We start from the raw sequence: 21674 nt of genomic DNA on the forward strand, positions 1-21674 counted from the left end.
GTACCAAACAAGATCAGCCCAGCCCAGAAGAACCATCCAGCCAACTCACAGACTGTGAGCAGCAGTAAATGCTGCTTGTGTTAAACCACTCATTCAGGGGAGGTCAGTCATGCAGCAACAGCTAATGGATCCAGGGGACTGACCACCTGTAGTGGTTACCTACTCACAGAAAGCCAGTCCTTTTAGAGGAGCAGGAAATATCATTTATTCATTGACTCCATCTTCCTGTCCACTCTGACACAGGCAACTCAAAGATCAGTAAGGCCTGTCCTCATCTCAGGAAGTCCCTGTCTGGGTGGGACATGGACTTGTCAGTGGAAGCCTGGAGCTCCCCCATGGTTCCCCACTGCCTGAGCAGGGTCTGACAGGATGTGTGACCTGTTCCTGCAGACCAGCTTCATTGCGCCTGCCTCTCCACCCCTCTACCCTTCCCCAGGCCCCACACCCTCTGTCCCTGGACCTTTGCACATGCTGGTTTCTCCTTCTGGACATGCCCATGATCTATGATCACTATGCTCCTTTGAGACCCAGCTTGGCTATTGGGGATTCCCTTGTAGCTCAGTTGGTAAAGAACCTGCCTGCTATGCAGGAGACCTGGTTCAATTCATGGATTGGGAAGATCCCCTGGAGAAGGAAAGGGCAACCTGTTGTAGCTACTCCGGGAAACAAACTCACTTAGAAGGACAATGCAGATAGTGGAGTGCAGTTTATTACACCCGCGGGCCCAAGGCAGAGTCTCCTCTCAGCCAAGGACCCCGACCAGCATTTGTGAAAATCTTTTATACCCCATGTTTACGTGTCTGAACCCACCACTCCAAATTCCTCGAGACTTACATAAACCAAGGAAAATACAATCCCAGTAACCCCATCATTCACGTGCTATGTGCTCAAACAGTCAAACAATTAGCCAATAATCAATAAACCCGAGGTTACACTCCGACAGATACAGAAAAGTTTATGGCCTGGCTGGAGGAAGGGGTGATTAGTGTATGTTTTCTCTTAGGCAATGAGTAACCTAGATACGATCTTCAAGGATCCCCTGTCTGGAGGGGGTCTTATCCCTCCTTCTGTTGTTGTTTTCATAGGCACTAAACACAGAGTTCAGAGTCCATTGGAAAGGTGGCCAAGCATGATCAGCATGAACAGGCCTATGATGGAGTCCAGGCCCTCTGAATTCCTTCTTCATTCCCCGCTCTTGATGCTCTTAACTCAAATTATGAGCATCATTCATAGGGATATATTGCACCCTGGCTCTCTGACCTCCAATTTGGGAGAATGACATCAACCTTCGGGTTACAGAGTTCATAATACATAGTAAAATTCAGGGTCCACAAAGCAAAACCATCAAGACAACTATGACAGTGGTAAATACAGTCTTCCACCAATGGCCCTTCACCCAAGATAGGACCAAAGTCCAGAAAGGAATGTTTTCATTTGACATTGCTTTTACCTGCTTTTTCATGTCATCTAAAGCAGTTGATACATTGCCAGATAAGTCAGGGATGTATACACAACATTCAACCTTAATTATAGCACAGGTCCCTCCTTGAGCAGCTGTGAGTAGGTCCAAAGCCATTCTATTATGAATTACCGCTTTTCTCATTTGGATTTGCTCTTCATTTAAGGCTTGGATGGCTTTTGTTCTATCTAGGAGGGCCTGTTTTGTGAAATTAGTCAAGGCCTCTACTTTAATCATGATATCTGTTGTTCCTATAGAGGGTACGAATAAGGCAGCAATATACTCATACCAATGAAACACGGATCTTGTCCACCTAGCATGTAAATAAGGTAGATTTACCAGGGCTACCGGGGTGGATTTACAAGTAGGTTAGGCTTTTGTTACACTGGCATTTGTATCAAATGTAACCCCATGACCCGAGTCCATTGACTGTAGGTCTTACACCAAGACAGCAAGGAGAGGTTATGATTGACAAGAGAGAGGAAAGCCTCTTTTTGTCATCCCAGAAAAGAGCAGAGTGGTTTAAAATCTCCTTGGCAGAGGGGTGACACCCACCAAGGAAGTCCATCTATCACTGACAGAGGCATAGCCCTACATACCCAGCAGCTGGAAGTGTTGTGGAAGTCTGCGTAGGAATGTGCCCATGAGATGAAAACATTGTCCTGAGTTGAAACAGAAGTTAAATTCCAAATCACGTTGATGAGGCCAAGCAGCAGGAGTTGATTGTGCGGCTTCATCCTGAAGGGGCTCGTCCAAGATCTTCTTTTCCTTCTTCTAAAGGATGGTCTTATTCTCTCGAGGGTCAGCGAGGTCCCTCTGTGCAGTCCACTCAGCGTTTTTTGGGTCTGTGTGGTATGTTCTCTTCACCCTCGTATGATGGATCCAAGTGACAATACCTGCAACTTTAACTGCAGTAGGGGTAGTTAGGATAACATAAGGGCCCTTTCACCAAGGGGCTAGCAAATCATGTTTCCAATCTTTGACCCATACTTGGTCACCAAGCGTAAACTCATGAATCTGTTCCCCAAGGGGGAATGGCACCCTTTCTTGTACAAACTTCGTTACCCGATTTATTAACTTACCCAGTTCCATCTGATGTGAAGTCCTATTCCCCCTTACCTGAGGCAAACTTGTTGACACCTGTTTTACTATGGGAGGGGGCCTCCCATACACAATTTCGTACAGAGAATAGCCTTGGGACCGTGGGGTCATCCTGAGTCTGAGCAGAGCCGTCGGAAGCAAGTCCACCCAGGAGCAGTCAGCCTCTATGATCCACTTGGAGAGTCTCTTTAATGTCCGGTGGGTTCCTTCCACCATCTCAGAACTCTGGGCCTATATGCAGTGTGCAGTTTCCATTTGATGTTTAAAGTTTTGCTTACTTGTTGTACTAAATCAGCTATAAAAGCCGGGTCATTGTCTGAACCAATGCTGGTAGGAAGTCCAAATCTGGGAACTATTTCCCTAAGCAGGCACCGGGCTACTTCTGATGCCCTTTCAGTCCAGGTAGGAAAAGCTTCTACCCATCCTGAGAACGCACATACCATGACCAGCAGGTAACGGTAGTGTGGGTGAGGTTTCATTTCAGTGAAGTCCACTCCCAGGTGTTCAAAGGGCAGCGTGCCTTTCCGCTGAATCCCCGGAGGTTTTTGTCTGAATACCGAGAGGCAGCATTAACCTGTGAGCAGGCAGCATGGCCTCGGTGGGTCGCTTGGTGTGTTAGGCTTACCAGATTGTGTGCCAGCTCCTCCGGTACCGATAATTTACCACTTGGCAATTCCCACCATCCCTTTTCAGTCTTGATGGCCCCTTCCGCTTTGTCTAACCTGACAGCCATTGTCTTTGTTTTATTAGGCTAGTGCCATCAGTATATAGGACCCAACTAGGGTCTGGACCCTTGCGTCCTTCTTTAAAACAAACCCCACATACCTCACCTCCTCCTTGCAGATCTGTGCCTTCTTCTTCGACACCCGGTAACCTGCTTCCATCAGCAGCTGGAGCAGAGCTTTTGTCCCTTTCCAGCATTTTTCCTTGGTCTCTGCAGCCAGCAGCAGGTCATCCCCGTATTGTAGGAGCCAACATCCATACTCTTCCGGATGGAATGAGTTCAGGTCAGAAGCCACGGCTTCCCCAAAGATGGCTGGGGAGTTCTTAAACCCTTGTGGGGGAGTCCAGATGAGCTGTTGCTTGGTGCCCACGACTGGATCTTCCAATTCAAAGGCAAAGATGGGCTGTGATACTGGGGCGAGGCGTATGCAGAAGAAGGCATCCTTGAGATCTAGGCGAGTATAAACTTTAGTCCTCGGCGGGAGGAGGCTAAGTAAGGTATAGGGGGTTGGAACAGTGGGGTGTAAAGTCACAGTAGCCTGGTTGACTTGCCTGAGATCCTGTACAGGCCTATAGTCCTGTCCTCCTTCCTTTTTGACTGATAGGATTGGCGTATTCCAAGCCGACTGGCACTCTACTAGAATGCCCGCTTGTTTCAATCTATTGGTGCGGGGCAGTATGCTGGCCCAGGCCTCTATCGGTAGCGGGTACTGGCGCTTTCTAACCGGGATGGTGCCTGGTTTGAGTTTTATTATCACTGGGGCTTGATGTTTAGCCAGCCTGGGGGGAGGGGGTTGTCTTCTGCCCAGACCTCAGGGAATAATTGAGTTAGCTCGCACTCATGCTCTTCCAGCCTACCAGGTTCTTCGGAGGCTCATGCAACCTCCACTCATCTTGGGGTGGTATTAAGAGAGAGAGCAAATAAGTCATAGTGTCCATCTGGAAGGTGGGCCTCTCCTCAGGGGAGAAAGTCACTTGTGCTCCTAATTTGGAGAGCAAGTCTCTTCCCAACAGGGGTACTGGGTACTCAGGAATGTAGAGGAATTCATGAATCTCTTGGTGCCCCCCATCTGACATTTTCTGGGCTGGCAAAACGATTTAGTCATCTCTTCTCCTGATACCCCAGTTACAGCGGTAGTCTTTTTGGACAGTGGTGCCACAGGTTTTGTTACTACTAACAGTTCTGTTCCTGTATCCACCATGAAGTCAATGTTTTTGGTCCCCGCTTTTAAGGTTACCATGGGTTCTCGGGGACCTGATATCTCTGAGCTCCGGCAGCCCTATTTAATTTCCAAGTCAGCAAGCCCCACAACTGCGGGAGCTTCCTCTTCCTTCCTTGCCTTAGGGCATTCATTCTTCCAGTGGCCAAAAGCTTGGCACCAGGCACACTGGTTTGACTGTAACCGGGCCGGGGCCTCCGTGGGGACGGGTTGAAGGACTGTCCTGTCCCTGGGGCAGAGGAGGTTTTCCAGAGGGCCTGAGATAGACTTTCCCAGAGCAGCAGCTAGCGTTGCAAATCTCTTGTCTGTTCTCTTTCGTTCCCTCCAGCTCTCTGGCAGAGTGGAGTCTCTGCTTAATTCCAACGTCTCCCTCCCCTTCTTGTCAGTACTCACCGGGAGAGGCGGATATAGCTTGGGCGGTTCGGCTGGAGCCGGATCCTGGAAGTGCTGGCCAGAGGCTTCTGTCACCGGGATCGGAGCCTGCCGAGGTGGCAGCTCTACGACCTTGGGGAGAGCTGGCGGAGGAGCAGCGGCTGCTGGACTTCACCTGGCCCTGGATTAGGCATTAAGGCGGTCTCCGGTCCTGGTGGAGCACTGAGGCAGCAGCTTCATTATCCAGTATGGAGGAGGGGTCAGGTCGTCCCCATCCAAATCCTGTAGAATTTCCTTTTTTATCATCAATTTTTGTGCCATTAATATTTTTCCCTTTCCCTTCTGGATACAGAACCTTGTCCAAGTAGGAGGGTCTTGAGCTAACCCTAGCCATGGGTCAATATATGGATATTGATCCGGGTGTCCTGGCTCTCCTGTGAGTACTGTATAGACTGCTTCCACTATTTTTGAGTTCATGGTGTTCCCTGGTGGCCATCCTACTCCCACAGGGGCCATTCGACCTCACAGAGTATGTGGAGGCGGTTAGGCTTCATCTTCACCCCATAGTCTCCTCCTAATCCCTTCTTGAAATTTTTAATCCTGCCCTCCAATACAGTTGCCTTAGATTCACTTCCTCCCATCTTCCTTACTTTCTTGGACCTTCTTCTACTTTTCCTTTTCGTTCTGTCTACAAAGTTCTCAGATGTACTTCTGATATTTCCACTCAATGACACTTAAATTGCCATTCTGCCTCCTTCCTAATTGGGGTGAGAAGAGCCTTACCTGCCAGATCCCAGAGGGAGAAGGGGGATTGGCGTGTCTTCACCTGCCAGTCAGCACAGCCAAACCAGAACACCAGGTGGTCCAAGACTGTTTCTTCCTTAAAGTCCGTTCTGCCTTGGTGGGCTTGATCAGGTGCGGATGAAAACACAGATGGATTAAATATCCCACGTCCCAGGCCATCTCTGGGAAAGCCAATTCATACTCACTTAGGTATCCCCTTCCTTCTAGACTAACAATTCCGAGGGGGTCAAGAATTTCACAGCAGATGGGACACCTCCTGGGGGAGGGCAGAATATGAGCATACAAGGACCAGTCTCCTATCCTAAAAATCCCCTGGTGATCGCTGGTAATAATTTTCCCTGAGACGTCATGGACACACCTCCTAAATGACCTTCACAAATTTCCTTCTTAAATCGTAGCATGCTCGTCGACCTGTGTACCAAGCAATCGCTGCTGCCTGCCTATTCCAGGCCCCTGTGGGTCCGTGCCCCTTCTAGTCCCTCCCAGGGGGGTGATCAGGCCCCCTCTTTCACCCTGCCGGGTGGGTTCCTCCTCACCTGAGCGCTCAGTTCCCTTGTTGCTGTTCACTACCTGCCAAAGCGAAGAAACTGGCCATTGAAAGGCTGAATTCTTCCAGAGGGGCGAGGCGCCTTCCCCTCTCTAGGAGATTCAAGCCACAAAGCCTCGGGATGGCCTCAAATGAGACCTGTCTCCTCAAAGTGAGGAGTTTCCCAGTCAATGCACCAAATGTTGTAGCCACGTGTTCCAGGAAACAAACTCACTCAGAAGGACAATGCAGATAGTGGAGTGCAGATTATTACACCCGTGGTCCCAAGGCAGAGTCTCCTCTTAGCCAAGGACCCCAACCAGTATTTGTGAAAATCTTTTATACCCCATGTGTTCGTGTCTGAACCCACCACTCCAAATTCCTCGAGACTTACATAAACCAAGGGAAATACACTCCCAATAACCCCATCATTCATGTGCTATGTGCTCATGTGCTCAAACAGTCAAACAATTAGCCAATCATCAATAAACCTGAGGTTACACTCCAACAGATACAGAAAAGTTTATGGCCTGTCTGGAGGAAGGGGTGATTAGTGTATGTTTTCTCTTAGGCGATGAGTAACCTAGAAACGATCTTCAAGGTTCCCCTGTCTGGAGGGGGTCTTATCCTTCCTTCTGTTGTTGTTTTCACAGGCACTAACACAGAGTTCAGAGTCCATTGCAAAGGTGGCCAAGCATGATCAGCATGAACAGGCCTAAGATGGAGTCCAGGCCCTATGAATTCCTTCTTCAAACCCACTCCAGTATTCTTGCCTGGAGAATCCCATGGACAGAGGCACCTGGCAGGCTTCAGTCCAGGGGCCACAAGAGTTGGACACAATTTAGCGACTAAACCACCACTATCAGCTGTCCCATCTCCCGGGAGCCTTCCCAGAACCACTTCCCACGCAAGTCAAAAGCCCCTGTGGGGCTCCCACAGTCCCCACGGCTGCCTCTAGCCCTACTTTTATCACTCTGGGTTGTGACCCTTTATCCTCAGTCCAACTGCCTCAATTCACAGGTATGAAACTCAGGTCCAGAAAGGAGAAGTGACTTGTCCAAGGTGAGCTGAGCCCCACCCAGGACTGTCCTGGCTGCCCACTTGCAGTCAGTCCTGCTGCTTTCCTTTCCTCAGTGCCCAGCCCATGGCTAGGGGGGGAGGTGACACATCTTCCCCACGGTCCTGATACACAGCCTGCATCCTCCCCATGGTCCTGGTACACAGCAGAGTCTACATCCACCCCACGGTCCTGATACACAGCCTGCATCCTCCCCACGGTCCTGGTACACAGCAGAGTCTACATTCACCCCACGGTCCTGATACACAGCCTGCATCCACCCCACGGTCCTGGTACACAGCAGAGTCTACATCCACCCCACGGTCCTGGTACACAGCCTGCATCCTCCCCACGGTCCTGGTACACAGCAGAGTCTACATTCACCCCACGGTCCTGATACACAGCCTGCATCCACCCCACGGTCCTGGTACACAGCCTGCATCCTCCCCTCGGTCCTGGTACACAACCCCCATCCTCCCCATGGTTTTGGTCACAGTCTGTATCCTCCCCAGGGTCAAGGTAGGCAGAACACAAGCAACGTTCCCCCTCTCCAGATGGGGACATGAGGTTCAGAGGGAAGAGGCTTGCCAAGGTCACCCAGACAAGAAGGGACAGAGTGGAGACCCAAACCCATGCCTAGACTTCACTGTACTCTGGTCTCTTCTAGGGCTTTTCACCTGAGCTGAGGCCACTGGTGGTGGGAGGGAGTATGGAGAGAAGGCTGGGGCGGGCAGGGGGGGAACCGGGGACGTTGGGGAACCACGGAGGCAGGAAGAGGCTGAGCAGAAAGTGAAAGGGGCCAGAGGCCAAGAATAGTTGTGGGTGACAGAAGCAGGGGACTACAGATGCTGCCAGAAAGAGAAACCAGGCTGGGCCTCAGGGAGGGGGCGGCATCCACTCCCCAGCCCCGCCCCCCCTCCCCCGGCTGGCGAGTCTGGTAGATGCCCCCACAAGGTCAGAATGGAATTGAGGGTGGAGGAACTGCCTCAGGGTTGGGGGAGAAGGCTCCACAGCTGGCTTTACACAGATCTTCCCATCATTTGTACCGATTACAAAGAGCTTGGAGAATCTGGGGACCAATAGAACCCAGCAAGAAAAAAACAGCCTTTAGACCACCAGCCTTTGCTGCAAAGAGAAGACAGTTTATCAATATTGCCACCATCGGCTGTCGCTGTCTCCAGCAGCAGTTCGGTGTAGTGGTGAAGCTCCTGGGTTCAGTCCCAACTCTGCCACTGGCTGGCTGTGTGACCTTCGGCCAGTCACTTCACCTCTCTGGGCCTCGGCTTGCTGACATCACTTACTTCGTGGGAGTGTCCTGAGGATTAGCTGAGTGCGTATATGTAAAGCACACACAGCAGGTCAGAGAAAGTGCTCAACAAACAACTCAGCTTGTGTTCTCCACCATCGACATCTGTAGTTAACCACACACACACACACACACACACACACACGGAAAGTCCCTCCAGAATGGACACGGTGGGATAGCAGGGATTTGGTTTTGTTCACTACTGTGTCTCCAGCAACTGGAGCAGAGCCTGGCATACAGCAAGTGCTCAATAAATGTGTGGAGAGAAGGAAGGAGAGTGGTATTTCCAGGTGTGGGGCATCCCTTCTGTTTCTCTGTACTTTATCTTTTATCACGTTATCAGGTACAACTTGAATTGGAAAAAAAACAAACACTGTTTCCAGGGAGAGCCCAGAGGGGAGGTGGCCTGTAGGCCGTGACTGCTGTCAGTTCAGGATGACCCCCTCCCTGCTCAGAGCCCCAGAGACCAACCTCTCCAGGGCCAGGCGGGGGTGGCAGCTGTGGGGCCAGCAAGTAGCGAGAGGTGACAGGAAACTCATCAGGACAGACTGTTCCCAGCCTACCGAGAACCGCAGGCGAGAGGACATGCTGTTCAGGCCTGAGATCTGCACATCCCCTCCCGCCCCCTACTCCCCTCCCACCCCAGGGGAAGTGTCACCAGCGTCCAGGGTGGGGACCTCTGCCCTGGCCTGGGGCTCTTGTGGCTCCTCTGATCTCTACGAGGAACTCAGGGCAGATTGCTTTCCAGGAACCCTTCCTGCACTGGTGGGTGATGGCTCACAGCCAAGGTCTAGGAGGCTGTGTGACCCCGGATGAGTTGCACACCTCTCTGGGCCTTCGCTGCCTCACCTGCTGAATGGAAAAAACAGGGTACCACTTTCAGGGGCATGGTGAGATCAGGAGTGAAGCTCAACTGTTTTGTTTTTTACCATCAATAATTTTATAAAAAGTTGTAATACATACACATAAAAGTCACCATTAAAGTGTGCAGGTTAGTGGCATTTAAGACCTTCCCAAAGCTGCACAACCATCACTTCCATCTAGTTCCAGAATATTTTCATCAGCCCCAAATAAAACCTTGTACCCATTAGTATTCATTCAGCACTACCCCCTGCCCTCAGCCCCTGGCAAGCCTAACCCTCTTCCATTCTCTGTGGATTTCTGGATGTTTCATATGAATGGAATCATACAGTATGTGGCCTTTTGTGTCTGGCGTCTTTCACTTAGTATGATGAGTCCCGGGATCATCCGTGTGGTAGCAGGTGTCCGTACTTCTTTCCTACAATTCCTACAATGCCTTGAATCCATCACCTTTTTTCAAGGAAAAAAAAAAATTTTTTTTTGCCACACTGCATGGCATGTGGGATCCTAGTTCCCCAACCAAGGACCAAACCCATGCCCCCTTCATTGGCAGCTCACAGTCTTAACCACTGGATCACCAGGGAAGTTCCTAGAATCCATTAATTTTTAAAAATGACTTTTGAAAGTGTTTATTGTAAAACATGATCATAGTGTGCACTCATACAAAGTGTCCAATGATGTATTTTGACACAGACTGACACCCATGGGACCTGGCTTAAGATACAGGATTTTTCTGATACCCAGGAAGGTTCCCTCAGATCACCCTTCCCCTCTTCCCCACAGAGGTAACCACTGGTTCTGGTTTCTGTCACTGTTGAATTTTGCCTTAGATAAGTGGCATCAATCATACAGCGTGTGGTTTTATATCTGACTTCTTTTGCTCAATACAACATCTGTGACCTTCCTCCACCTTGTTACAAGGTAGGATTTTGTTTTTTCCTTGCCAAATAGTATTCCATCCTATGGCTTCACCATGCTGTTTATCCATTATCCTGCTGGTGGATACGTGGGTTGTCTCCAGGGATGTTCCCTGAGCGCTGTGAACATCTGTGCACCTGCCTGTGGGGGCAGGGGCCCTGGGGTCTCGGGTCAGCCCCCAGGAATGGGAGTGCTGGAGCCTGGGGACCGCAGATGCTGCCAGTTTCCCAGGGACTGGTTTATGACTTCCATCCCCACAGTGGGCCTGAGGGTACCCAGGGATCTGCATCTCCAGCAGCACTTGGAGTGGTCAGCCCTGCTGATTTAGACCTTCGATCAGGGGTTGTTATCATTTCTTCAAATTAAATACAACGATGAGGAGAAAGTGGCAGGGTAAAATTCTGCACACAGACTGAAGCACATAGACCACTGTTTCCACAGTGAGATTTGAAACTAAGGCGCTGGTTTCAAATATTAACTGTTAATAGCAGCAGTTAACGCCGCCCATGGTTACCACGTCCCAGGCCCTGGGCCCAGTATTTTCTAAGCACCAACCCCTAGAATCCCCACAACCATCCTCTGAAGCCCAGTTATTATGCCCATTTCACTGATGTGCAAACTGAGGCCAGGAGTTTATGTAGGTCACCCAGGTTATACAGCCAGTAACAGGCAACTTAGTCTCCAAGTTGAAGCACGTTAAGTCCCCTGACCCTCCGAGTCGGCCCTAAGAGGCCTGGCATGTGTGGTTTTGGGGTGTCTCAAAAGGCTCCTCTGGAACTTGATTTCAGAAGGATGGGGAGCCCAACCCTCACCCCTACAGCCCCACTCATACCCTCCCCATAGCCCCACACGTCACACACTCACACCCTGGCACATACATTCACACCCACTCAAATAGCACCTACATACACAGCTGACACCGCACGGGAGACTGGAGGATGGAGGAGGGGAGTAGAGGGGGGTGGGGTTCTCCCTCAGTGTCAGGCGGCATCTTCACCAGTACGCAGCAGGCACCAGCTCCAGTGGGAGGTCCTTCCCCTGAGCAGTTTCACAGTCATTCCTCTGCCCACAGGTGGCCTGTCTCCCGGGCTCGGGAGCATCGTGAGACATGAGTGCTCAGGAGGCCATCTGGCTGGTGCTTATCAGCCCGATTAGCCTCATCATTCAAGTAACCATTTTCCTTTGCTTGTCACACCTGGTGAGGTTTCTGTTTTCCTGCCCGACACATGTCAGGGCGGAGGTTGAAACCCAGATCATCTGACGCCTGGTGCTTCCCTGGAGGCTCAGTGGTAAGGAACCTGCCTGCCAATGCAGGAGACACGGGTTCAATCCCTGGGCTGGTAAGATCCCCTGGAGAAGGAAATGGCAACCCACTCCAGTACTGTTGCCTGGGACAGTTCCTCCAGTATAGACGAGCCTGGTGGGCTACAGTCCATGGGGTCACAAAGAGTCGGATACAACTGAGCGATTCAACAACAATAAGAGCAGCACCTGACTCCTGAGACCGCAGGGTTCACCATCAGGCAGCACTCACGGCCTCTCAGTGGAGAGTTTCTTGGAAGAGGGTCCCCCGTGCAAGCCTATCTCACGGCTCCTGTGGGCTGAGTTCAGTTGCAGTACCACCTACCGCCAGGAGGGGAGAAGTCACCCGGGGCTGGGAACTCCCACCTAGTCCCCAGCCAAGTGCTTACACAGAATCCCACCTTTAGAGGCTTTTCTCCCACGAAAGGAAGTAATTTCTTCATTTGTTTGTTAATCAAAGGGGTCGCTCACTGCTCGTAAGAACCTCCAGTCTGTCAAGATTCTCAACGCACATGATTTCTGGCACTCACACAGTCTTGCCTGACTAAACCACATTGGGAGAGTGAGTAAGCACACAATTTCCAAGGGGTTGCTGCCGAAAATAGCCAAAAATAGCTCCCAGAGGCCCCAGGCAGGGAACTTCTCGTCTAACCCAGTGTGTTCTTCACGTCTCGAAATTCCGTATGGTTGAGCCTGTAAGCTTGGTACAGTGACTTTCTTCTCTCCTACAACAGACAGCCTTGTGTCCACGTAAGAGAGTGGGTCCAGTCAGAACTTGGACTCAACCCAAGTTCGCATTTCAGCTCTTTGAGTCATGTGCTGTGAGGTCTTAGGCAAGTTGCTGAACCTCTCTGAGCTTTAGTCTCCCAAACTTTAAAATGAAGATGATAATACCTGCCCTGAAGGACTGCTCAGTTCAGTTCAGTCGCTCTTTCGTGTCCGACTCTTTGTGACCCCATGGACTGCAGCACACCAGGCCTCCCTGTCCATCACCAACTCCTGGAGTTAACTCAAACTCATGTCCATTGTGTTGGTGATGCCATGCAGCCATCTCATCCTCTGTCATCCCCTTCTGCCCTCAATCTTTCCCAGCATCAGGGTCTTTTCAAATGAGTCAGTTCTTCACATCAGGTGGCCAAAGGGTTGGAGTTTCAGCTTCAGCATCAGTCCTTCCAAAGAACACCCAGGACGGATCTCCTTTAGGATGGACTGGTTGGATCTCCTTGCAGTCCAAGGGACTCTCAAGAGTCTTTTCTCCAACACCACAGTTCAAAAGCATCAATTCTTCAGTGCTCAGCTTTCTTCTTCCAACTCTCACATCCATACATGACTACTAGAAAAACCATAGCCTTGACTAGATGGACCTTTGTTGGCAAAGTAATGTCTCTGTTTTTTAATATGCTATCTATGTTGGTCATCACTTTCCTTCCAAGGAGTAAGCATCTTTTAATTTCATGGCTGCAGTCACCATCTGAAGTGATTTTGGAGGCCCCCAAAATAGTCTCTCACTGTTTCCATTGTTTCCCCATCTATTTGCCATGAAATGATGGGACCAGATGCCATGATATTAGTTTTCTGAATGCTGAGTTTTAGGCCACCTTTTTCACTCTCCTCTTTCACTTTCATCAAGAGGCTGTTTAGTTCCTCTTCACCTTCTGCCACAAGGGTGGTGTCACTTGCATATCTGAGGTTATTGATATTTTTCCTGGCAATCTTGATTCCAGCTTGTGCTTCTTCCAGCCCAGCGTTTCTCATGATGTACTCTGCATAGAAGTTAAATAAGCAGGGTGACAATATACAGCCTTGACGTACTCCTTTTCCTATTTGGAACCAGTCTGTTGTTCCACGTCCAGTTCTGTCACTTCTTGACCTGCATACAAATTTCTCAAGAGGCAGGTCAGGTGGTCTGGTATTCCCATCTCTTTCAGAATTTTCCACAGTTTATTGTGATCCACACAGTCAAAGGCTTTGGCATAGTCAATAAAGCAGAAATAGATGTTTTTCTGGAACTCTCTTGCTTTTTTGATGATCCAACGGATGTTGGCAATTTGATCTTTGGTTCCTCTGCCTTTTCTAAATCCAGTTTGAACATCTGGAAGTTCATGGTTCATGTACTGTTGAAGCCTGGCGTGGAGACTTTTGAGCATTACTTTACTAGTGTGTGAGATGAGTGCAATTGTGCAGTAGTTTGAACATTCTTTGGCATTGCCTTTCTTTGGGATTTGTTAGGAGGATGAAATGAGCTAAGGTGTGTGTTAAGTGCCTGGTACAAATCAAACCTGCTCATACCCTTTATTCCACTTCTCTATTTCTATTTCTACTTCATTAAGTCTAAGGCTTTAGCTGGGTTGACTCAGACTGTCTGAGGCTTCTTCACTCACATGACTGGCCTCTTAGCTGGCATGACTCAAAGGCTGGGTATCACTGGGACTGTTCACTCATGTGCCAACATGTGGCCTCTCCATGCATCTTGGGCTTCCTCACAGCTTGGCAGCCTCACTTGGTGGTTCAGGGCCCCAAGACCAAGTATTCTAGCAGTCGAGGTGGGACTGGCATGGCCTTTTATCACCCAGCCTCACGCGTCACATAGCATCGTGTCTGCAAAACCCTCTCGATCGAATTCATCAAACGGCCACTCTGGAAGACTTCCCCAGTGGTCCAGTGGTTAAGAATCTGCCTTGCAATGCAGGGGACACAGCATCCCTGGTGGGGGAACTAAGACTCCACATGCCAAGGGACAACTAAGCTTGCACACTCCAACTAAAGAGCCCAATGAAGAGCCCATCGTCTGCTGCCAACGAAGATCCCACATGCTGAGACTAAGACCTGACAGAGTCAAATAAGTAAATAAAGTGAGTAAAATTTAAAAATAAATAGTATGGCAGAAACCAACACAATATTGTAAAGCAAACTATCTTTTAACTAAGAATAAATAAATTAAAACATAAATAATAAATGAGTGTTTGAAAAGCTGCTAAGTTTGTGGCAATTCTTTTTTTTTTTTTTTTTATAAAAAGGCCACTCGGACTTAGTGGAGGAGATAGGGACTCTATTTCTCAATCCAAGAAATATCAAAAATTTTTATGACTACATTTTCAAAGCACCACACCCTTTGACTTAGCCATTCTATCCCCGGGTATTACTCCTCCAGAGATACTGGAAATAATTCCTGTACAGAAACAGTCATTACAGCCCTGACTGTAACAGCAAAAAAACAAGAACAACCCTGATAAGAGACCTCAACGGAAGACTACATAGACAAATCACGGCACGCCCGCATGGAACACCATGCACCTGAAGAGAGAAAGCCACTGTGTAGTGATCGAGAATTACGTGGAATAAAACAGGGTGCAGGACAATACGTGTGGTTGGCAGCCTCCAGGTGACCCCCATAATTCTTAACTCTGACCATTCAGGCCCCTGTGTGGTCCTCTCCCATGTTAACCAGGGCTGACCTGTGTAATTAACAGGATAAAGCAGAAACAATGTGTCTTTCGAGCCTAGACCATAGAAGATAATGAAGATGCCACCTTGTTCTCTTTGGGACCACTTGCTCTGGGAGAAGCCAGCTGCCATGTTGTAAGGACACTCAAGCATCCACGTGGTGGGAACTGAGGCCTCCTGCCAACGGCCCTGAGTGATTCATCTTGGAACTGGGTTCTTCAGTCGCCCTCCAGCTCTCAGATAACCACAGTCTCAGCCAACAATTTGAAGATCCTGAGCCAAAACTACCCAACTGAGTTGCTCTCAAATTCCTGACCCTCAGAAACTGTGAGGTAATAAAGGTTTATTGGTATTTTAAGCCACTAAACATGGGAGTAATTGGTCATGCTGCAACAGATGACTAGAGCAGTATGTACAGAATACTATGATTGGGGTGAATGCATGAACTCTCTCACCAAGGAAACTTAAGGAACTTGTATTGGGAAGGGATCAGGGCGGCTCAGGGACAGAGGGGCACTCTTGTTCCTTTGGCATTTTGAATCATCTTTTCCAAAAGATCACCCAAATGTCAAATGAGTAAATAAAAACAGGCAGCCCTGAGAGTAGTAACTGTGATTATTCATTCCATGATGCTTCCAAGCTACCAGAAGCCCCTCCTTGAGTCTGGATCTACAACATGGGTTCATAAAGAGTACAAAGGCTGGGGATTAAGAGCCACATAGGGGCCCCACTGTGTACTAGCTGTGTGGCTTGGGGTAGGTTGCTTAACCTCTCCAAGCTTCAACTGCTTTATCTGAAAAATGGGGATCATCAGTTCGATGATAGAGGCCTAATGTTCAGCCAAAGGCCAGGTGTGGGGTAAACAATAGATCTGTTGTTGTTTAGCTGCCCAGTTGTGTCCAACTTTTTGCAACCCCACGGACTGTAGCCTGCCAGGCTCCTCTATCTATGGGATTTCCCAGGAAAGAATACTGAAATGGATTGCCATTTCCTCCTCCAGGAGATCTTCCTGACCCAGGGATCAAACCTGGGTTTCCTGCATTAGCAAGTGGATTCTTTACCACCAGGATTCTTCTCCATTGAGCCACCAGGGAAGCCCTAATAGATTTGACTGTTAATAAGCTTTAAAGATCTGCTCTAGGCCGGGAGAATGGATAAACCCACTGAGTCCCTTGCCCCCAGCTCTGGAGACAGGCTGGCCCACCAGGGACTGCCAAGCCAGCCTTCCAGCATAGAGGCTGGGTGAGAGGGTTATGAAGGCCGGGGGATACCAGCAAGAGCAAGAGACACTACTGCAGGATCACCTGCCTACCCAGCACCCCATCCTTTCTGTGCGTGTTCTGGTCTTGCCCCAGGACTCAGCTGGGGGAGGGGCAGGGGAGAGGTCCACCAACCACAGGGCGTCACTTGGAGGGGTGGGAGGGTCTAGAGGTGCAGGGAGGGGTCCTGAGGTTGGCGCGGGGGGGCCCTGGGCTTCAGTCCACCAAGATCTGGGCTCACTCCCTGTCCAGCACTGTGAAGGGCATGTGTATGACTGGCATCTGCGTGCCACATGACTCTACAGGGTGCTGGCATGGGGGTGGGGTGGGAGGGTCCCTGGGGATTTCTCACATGGGAAGCTGGGGCACCAGCCTGGTGGAGCAGAAAGGTGTCAGGAAGTTGTCTGAGGTTGTGTCAACTCAGGAGCCTGGTGAGTCCCGAGGCACAACTACCCCCCCGCTGATGGCTGTGTCCTTGGGGACCAGTGGGGTCAGTGGGCTGCCTGGGATCAAGACAGAGATGAGAAGAGGGGTCACCACATCCATCCTGACTCCCAGGAAGACACGGGAGGCTGCACCCTATTGGGTCCAGCGCCAGGGAGGCACTGCCTGCCCTGGCCCAGGGAGGGGGAGGTTGGGGGCTCGATTAGGTTGCTTCATTCATGACTCATGCTTTCTGGGACCAGCCTGGTCCTCTGGGAGGCACTTTCCAAGAAGGCTCCCTCTGGCCCCTCTGCCCTGTGCAGCTGTCCAGCACTCAGCTACTCCCGACTGCCAGCCCAGGGTCAAGGAAAGGGCCATCAGTCCCTGCTGGGAAGGGGAGCCTCACTGGGTTGGGGAACCTTTTTTCCTGGATGGTGAACTGCCCGGAGCGCTTTTGGCAACATGACCAGTATAGCCACTTGTCCATAAGGACACCTGCACCCCTGCCCTACCTCCATCTGGGGCTCCCAGGCCAGTGCACCCCATCTTGGGACGTCGGCCCTTGTAGCCTGGACTCGGTTTCTCCCCTCCTCTCAGCCCCCAGATCTGATCAGCGACGGTCCTCAGTGTGGGCTCCCCTGGAAGCAGACCCCTGATGAAAATCCAGCTGTATGCCAGGAAAGATGTGGGTAGGGGGAAGCTGAGCAGGGGGATGGAGTATGGACCCTGCAGGGACCTCACGCTGGAGTCGAGAGGGCTGCCCCATGGGAGATTTGATCAGGCCAGCAATTGGAGGTTTTCCACACCCACATCCCCGTGACTGGTAGGGGCAACTCCCTGGCTGAAGTGGATGCCGAGCTCTTCGGCTCTTACCAGACAAGCTGCTACCAGCAGCGGATGGTGCTCTGATAGAGGAACAGGAGCTGGCTGTGGCAGAGAAAGTTCCTTGAGAGGAGCAGGAGGTGGAGAAGGCTGGGGGATGTAGGTGGGGCACCCACTGCCGCAGCTGCTGAATGCTCTTGATTTGACCTCTGTTTCTAGAAGAAAAAAAAAAAATGGCTTCCCTGGTGGCTCAGATGGTAAAGAGGGAGACCCAGGGTTCGATCCCTGGGTCAGGAAGATCCCTGGAGAAGGAAATGGCAACCCACTCCAGTATTCTTGCCAGGAGAATCCCATGGACAGAGGAATCTGGCAGGCTACAATCCATGGGGTCGCAAAGAGTCAGACACGACTGAGCAACTAACACTTTCACTTTCTTTTCTGGAAAATTTGCTTCTCTCTGACCCACAGCTACCTTCATCTCTCAGGGGGATATCCTAGGCCTCCTGACTGGCTCCCTGCCTTCCTGCGGCCCCGCTGTCCACACAGCGGCAGAGGCACTTGTAAATAGAGCTGGGTGGTAACCCCTCCTCTGAGGTGGCCCCCAGCCCTTGGAGATTGCAAACTCAGCTGCCTCCAGGTGTGGGGAAGTGATATAAATGAATGAGCCAAGAGCAGCCTGAACCAGCCCACCACCCCCACCAGATACCCCGCTTAGTGGCAACCAGGGATGAGAAATGCCACCCATATCTAAGAACATAGGATGAGTGCCATGAGAAGTGGGGGGCGGGGCCATGGGGAGCAGAGGGGCCAGGCCGCCCAAGGGGGAAGCCCCTGCTTGACTTCAACTAACCAGTCCACCGGGCCAATGGACCAGCATGTACGAAAGGCAGGGGGTGGGTACAAGGGTGGAGAGATGCACACAGGGAAGGCAGGTAGGGTAGGAGCATGGAGAGGGCTGGGCGGGGAGCCCCCTCAAGAGGTCCTCCACCTGGCCTTGCAGGCCTGGCCCTGGACCATGTCCTGACAGCAGGCAAGGCAGAATGGCAAGTGGAACAGTATGATCAGGTTTGGAAAAACGATGTGCTAGCTGCTGGGAAGGGAATCGGGATGCCTGGGGGACTAGAAGGGCCCAGAAGACCAGGCTATAGCCAAGGGCAGTCCAAGTGAGAGAAGGCGCACCTGGACCAGGGTGGTGGCTACAGAGATGGAGAGGGGTGGACAGGCATGGCCAGGAAGGTTGCTGAAGTGCTGGATGTGGGATAGGGAACAGCTACCGCTAAATCTTAGGCTAGAGGCTCAGAGTTGGGATGGTCCATTCTACAATACTCCTTCCCATTGCGTCCAGGAGCCCCCAGGACACTCAGGCAAGGAGGATGGCCTGGTGGGTCTGAGAGGTGTTCCAACATTTCCAAAGCTCCCTGGGGAGGGTGGGAGGCGGTCAGGCATGCTCCACTGAGGTTCTGTGGTGCAGCAGGGGAAAGGAGGAAGAGGTAAAAGGTCCAAGAAGCCCTTCAATATCCAGGAAGAGATGGAGTCCTTAACAGTTCCAGTGTCCACATCCTGGGTTTGCTCACTCACCTGGAAAAGGCTCAGAAACCTGGGGCGTGCCCAAGACTACCCCTGGTCTCCCGAGCAGCTGGTGAGTTGTTTTAAACACTGGTCTGATCAGCACACCTCCAGCTAAAGCAACCACTTGGTTCCCACTGCCTGCATCATAGTGTCCAGGCTGTCTCTTGTCCTGGCACTCCGGGCTGTCTTGGATCTAATCCTTGACAACACTGCCTGCCTCATCCTCCAGCTTGAACCCCACACTCCAAACCCAGGTTAGTGGTCATCCCCAACATCGCTTATATGTCCCCGAAGCCTGACCTTGACCCTGGTCAGCTGTTCCTGCACCTGAATGCACTTCCTGTCTTTCCAGAAACAATGACTCCTTCGAGTTGATTCCAGGTGTGCCTCACCTCCCTCAAGGGCCTCGAGGTTTCTTAATGACAAACAATAGAATCCAGTTGTGGCTCATTTAAATAGACGACCATACTGAACAAATCCTGAGGTGCTCACTGAACCCCTAAGAGGGCAGGAAGTCCACATGAAGAAGGCAGGCGGTAAGAAGCAAGACTCCAACTCCATTTCTGCCACAAGCCAGCATGGCGGTGCCCACGCTCCTTCCAAGGTGCCCAGGGAACTCCATGTTGCCGAGGCCTCCCTCAGAAAGACCTTCCGGATCCTTCCTTTCCACTGCAAGAGGCGCGTTCAAACTCCAGACTGGGTGCCTTTGATTGGCTGAGCCCATGTCACATGACCATGCCCTAGCTGCAATGGAGGATGGGAAAGTGGGTGTGGCCTATTTGGGCTCCTCCCTTGGGAGGCAGGGCTGTGTCCTGCCCGCAGGCATATGGTGGGCTGGGAATTGAGGTTCCTGATGTCGGAAGGGGGTTCAGAAGGTGGGGGACTCAAAGGTGACCAAAGCTTGGGTGTCTGTGACCCTCAGCATTCTGGGAGAGGCACATGTGCAATATCCTGTCACTTCTTCCTTGATACCTCCCTCTGCAGCCCCCCACGTCCAATACTTCACCAATCCTGTAGACGGGATGTTTTGTCTCCCTGCCCTCTCTGTGCCCACTCCTTAAGGACCAGCCCCCCCTCCCCCGACCCAAGTCAGGGGAGAAGACGGGAGCTAAAGGGACATGACAGCCCAGTGTGACACATGTGGTGATGGAGGAGTGTGGAGGGAGCCCAGAATAGGCACATGATCCTGCTAGGGGTATCTGGGAAGGCTACCTGGAGGTGGCAATGCTGTCTCAAAGGATGAATAGGAGCTAGAGAAGCAATGGTGGAGGAAATGCCATCCCAGGAAGACATGACAGCTTGAGCAAAGCTGCGGAGGCCCAAGAGGGACCTCGGAGGAGTTCTGGCAGTCCCCAGGGTGTGTGTGTGTGAGATAGGTGTGCCAAGGGATGAGGTCACTCTGAGTGGAGGGGCCTGATGATGGGCCATCTTTGGGGCTGGCTTTTTCTTCTCCTTTCTTTTTATTTTTGGCTGTGCTGGGTTTTTGCTTTTGTGCACAGGCGTTCTCTGGTTGTGGTGGGTGGGGGCTACACTCTGGTTGCCATGCATGGGCTTCTCATTGCGGTGGCTTCTCTTATCGCAGACACCAGGCTCTAGGGTGTGTGGGCTTCTGTAGTTGTGGCACGTGGGTATAGTTGCCCCTTGGCAAGTGAAATCATCCCGGGGCCAGGGATTGAACCTGTGTTCCCTGCATTGGCAGCAGATTCTTAACCACTGGACCAGGAGGGAAGTCCTGGGGCCCGGCTTTGAACGAGGACTTGATGCCAGGGCGGAGGAGTGAAATGGTCAGATGTGAGCTTGAGAAGGACCCCTTGGAGAGCCTGAACGGAGCAGGGGGATGAGCAGCCAGGTTTGGGCTGGGACCTGAAGCTAATGAGGCAGCAGAAACCAGAAGACGGATTCGGAGGTCCAGTGGGCTTCTGGTTCAAGCAGAGGAGGTTTGAGGGTGAATGGGAAGCGGAGAGACCTGGGCCAGTCCCCGGCCCAGGCTTGTTTTCTTGTGTGTAAAGAGAGGGGATTGGGTGTGGCCGTCCCTGGGACAGGGACTGAGAAGGAGCAAGGCCACCTCTGCTTCCTGCTCCCCGCTTCCCACGAGCTGAGGATGCAGCGATGAGAAGTGGAAGCTGCTGCCTGGCTTCTCGGGGCAGGCTGGGGCAGGCCGGGCCAGGTGGGTGGGTCACGTGACCTATCCGCCCAGGTCTAGGCTCAAGATGCTCTCCCAGCGGGGCAGCTGTCCAGCTTGCCAGCTCCGGCTCCCACGTCAACAGCTGCAGGAGGACGGAAAGGGATCTTAGCCATGTACACCCTCCCCCTCCCTTGGGGGCCCCAGTGGGGCCAGGTTTCTCGGGACAATCGATGCCATCATTCCGGGAAGCCTGCTCCAGGAGAGGCCCTGATTTCCCCCCATTTGCATAGCCACAGTAACAGGAAACAGGACTCACATTGTTTCATCGGCAGGGGCTGGGTCCCCACAACGCCAGCTCAGGGTTCGGCCGGGATGACTGGCCA

At 51.5% G+C, this 21674-nt stretch overlaps 1 long non-coding RNA gene across 2 annotated transcripts; it reads right to left on the reverse strand.

Moving 5' to 3' along the window:
• Positions 1 to 691: 691 nt before the first annotated feature.
• LOC147345423 (uncharacterized) lies at positions 692 to 19890 on the reverse strand. Of its 2 annotated transcripts, none has more exons than XR_015154745.1 (3): positions 19559 to 19890; positions 17649 to 17812; positions 692 to 2367 (listed from the first exon to the last, which is right to left on the reverse strand). It is a non-coding gene; the product is annotated as an uncharacterized LOC147345423 (long non-coding RNA). The 2 variants fall into 2 exon arrangements; XR_015154744.1 differs by lacking the exon at positions 692 to 2367 and adding an exon at positions 9485 to 9879.
• Between the last annotated feature and the right edge of the window lie 1784 nt (positions 19891 to 21674).

This window comes from Bos grunniens, chromosome 25 (assembly GCF_055505025.1).
Source record: "Bos grunniens cultivar Pamir isolate PY7600 chromosome 25, Bosgru_T2T1.0, whole genome shotgun sequence".
NCBI lineage: Eukaryota > Metazoa > Chordata > Mammalia > Artiodactyla > Bovidae > Bos > Bos grunniens.